The 3057-nt window shown below is 49.1% G+C and overlaps 1 non-coding gene across 1 annotated transcript; it reads left to right on the forward strand.

Moving 5' to 3' along the window:
• The first annotated feature begins 5 nt into the window (after positions 1 to 5).
• Positions 6 to 79, forward strand: Trnan-guu. Its single transcript has one exon. It is a non-coding gene; the product is annotated as a tRNA-Asn (tRNA).
• Positions 80 to 3057: the final 2978 nt, after the last annotated feature.

Here is a 3057-nt window from a genome sequence, read left to right on the forward strand (position 1 = left end):
TCAGTGTCCCTGTGGCGCAATCGGTTAGCGCGTTCGGCTGTTAACCGAAAGGTCGGTGGTTCGAGCCCACCCAGGGACGCGACCGGATCCTTTGATCCTTTTAAGGCGCCAATTCCTCCGCAAGTGCAGAAGCAAGTTTGGTCTATCCCTCAGAGGTTCCATTCACCACCTCTTGCATTTCAAAAGCAGGTCACAGCTTGGCAGTGGAGTTCACACCTGTGTAAGGCTAGGTTTTCGGAAGAACCTTTCTTTGCAGCCATCACAGCTGCCTTCTTCTGTCCTTTATAAAGGACAGCTGAGGTAGACTCTGGAACGCTCACTTTTCCCACTGCAACAAGAGGCCAGCACTGCCTCCTTTTCCCAGCCAGGACTCTGCATTCGCTGATTGCCCTTTCCATGACGTTGCCACCCGTGAAATCATCCTCATAAAACCTCCATGTTTTCAGAAACAGCATTTCTTCATATTGTAGGGAAAGCTCGGTGGCAGGCAGGGAAAGTTCAAGGCCCCTGTGAGGTTTCTGGCAAATGAAGAGTGAAACTCTTAGAGAGAGAGAGAGAGAGAGAGAGAGAGAGAGAGAGAGAGAGCGAGAGCGAGCGAGAAAGAGAGAGAGACAGAGACAGAGAGAGACAGAGACAGAGACAGAGACAGAGAGAGAGACAGAGATGACCTACGAAAACAAACCCAGAGCTGAGGAGGCTGCCTGACCCGCTCCTTTCATGCCAAGACGCAACTCTCCTCCCTCCATCTTCAGTGAGCCACAAGAGAAACAAAGTGGGGAGAGGGAGGAGAATGTCATAAAAACAGTACGTTAAACACACAGACACCGCAGCACTCACACACCCATACGCATAAGTGCATATGTATTTTATTTCACCGTATTAGTACACTAAAATGCATACATAGCCTGTATTCTAATTCAGCCTTGAATATAACTCTGTTGTAAACCCCACAAGATGAGCACCTGGGCAGCACGCAGACCCCAGAAATGCTTACCATAGGTGACAGAAGGGGCAATGGCCAATCAGGGGTCTCAGAGCCCAGAACAGCCAATCAAGTTGTAACAGCTCTCAAGGGGAGCAGTCCCTTCCTCATCACGTCTGGAACTTGAGAGCAAAGACCCCAAGCGCAGCTCTGGGATCCCTACCTTCCTCTGACAAGGTACCTATCTATGTGCTTATTTCCTCTCCTTTTGCCAATAAAGTGATTTTACTTTCCCATTTCTCTACCCTTTCTAGTACAGTGATTTGTAGGTCTCTTTCTGAACACACATCTCTAATTCTTTTATCGATGTAGGCTTTGCACAGACCCTAGATAAAAGTCTACCCTCATGAGACATAACAAAATGTGGGTTATTTCATGAACCTTCTCCAAAAATGTTAAAAATGTATTGGAGTCATGAAGCTGTGACCCCAGTGTGGCAGTCGTGGTTCTCTGTACACATCTGTGCACTCGGGCACCCATTTCTGTAGTGTCGAGGGAGAAGTGGATGTGCAATTTGTACACTACCGTGTCTGAACAATGCTGACTTTGGCGTGTGCTCCAGATTTACCTCAATCGTGAAGTTAAAAGAACTGAATCTGCAGAGAGGAGAGAGTGTAGAAAGTTCAGCAAATGGCAGCACACTCATGGGTCTTGCCAAGCCTATTCGAGGCAGAACGTGCTAGGAGTCTTTGGGCAGCAGCCTCCCAAGGAAAGTTCCCAAGGGCAAAAGTTCAGCAGACAGTAACCCCAAGGGCCCAGGGATCCCCACTGGCTCCCTTGTTGATTGGTGCCGGGTTCTGTGGACTTCCTTAAAGAATTTTCCACTAGTTTCTTCGATTCCTTTCACCTGTCATTTTGTCCCCAGGTTGAGAAAAAAGAAACACAGACAGACAGACAGAAAGAGGAATCTGTCTGCTGGAAGTGCTTCAGACTCTGTTCCTTCTTGCCTTCACTGTCCAAATGTCTCAGTGGAAATGCTTGCTTTTTCAGCCCCACACTGTAGAGAGCAGCTTGAAAAGGGAAATGCCGTGCGTGGGCTTCCCTTCCTCCCCATCGCTCCATAGGAGCCAGCGAGGTGCCCGCTCTGGCTTCCAAAAGCTGGCAGACCAAGGTGCCCACCTGGCTCCCCTGAGCCATAGGACACTGCCCAGGAATAAGCCAGCCAAGCACTTTGTAGCGCAGGAAAATGCAGCTCAGGGCGGACACACAGGCTGGGAAGCTACAGAAAAGGAGCTGTGGTCGCTGCATTACCCCCAGAGCCCTTCCCTCCCGGTGCTGCCTCCCCTTCTCCCTTCTCTGTCTCCAGGAGACCCCCCTCTGCTGTTTCCTCTCTTCTCTTTCTCCTCATCCATTGTTTCTAGGCGCCTCTGGCCTTGGAAAGTTCTCTAACTTCTAGAATATAAAAACCGCAGTGCTCCTTAGAGTCAGTGACTTGAGCCAGGTCCTGGGACCCCTTGGCGACATCCCCGATGGCCTGGATAAACAACAGGGTCCCACTGAGATTTGAACTTGGATTGCTGGATTCAAAGTCCAGAGTGCTCACCATTACACTATGGAACCATGGCCTTAATGTGCTCAACAGTGCAACTTCATACAGGCAGCAAGTGTGCACACAGTGCTTACCTGTGCATTTGCTTTGCCTCTTGTCTAAGCCAAAGCATTTCATTTGCTCTGCACAAAATAAAAGTAAGTATTTTCCACTCAGATTAAGGAAAAAATCTAAGCTTCCATCTTAAGCCACTTGCACCACTTCTGTTTGCTAGCTGTTTTACTAGCTGCTTGTCCACTCTCGAAATTACTAGTTGTCTATCCACACCGCAGTGTCATTTCCATTTTTCTGGCTGCCACACTTTCTCCACTACCCTGGCAAAACTGGTTATTCTCAGGGTAGGGCTGGGGACTTCCTAGCTTCCTTGGCCACACAGCTCTGTCATCCATGGTGCTGTCACAGTTGAGTGGGCCAAAAGTAGACCAGGTTCTTCTTCCTGAAAAGAGAAGTGGGAAGTGTATGGCTCATAGTGTGTGTGTGTGTGTGCGTGCGTGTGTGTGTGTGTGCGTGTGTGTATGTGTGTGTA

Source organism: Fukomys damarensis, unplaced genomic scaffold, assembly GCF_012274545.1.
Source record: "Fukomys damarensis isolate Sample0158 unplaced genomic scaffold, DMR_v1.0_HiC HiC_scaffold_33, whole genome shotgun sequence".
NCBI lineage: Eukaryota > Metazoa > Chordata > Mammalia > Rodentia > Bathyergidae > Fukomys > Fukomys damarensis.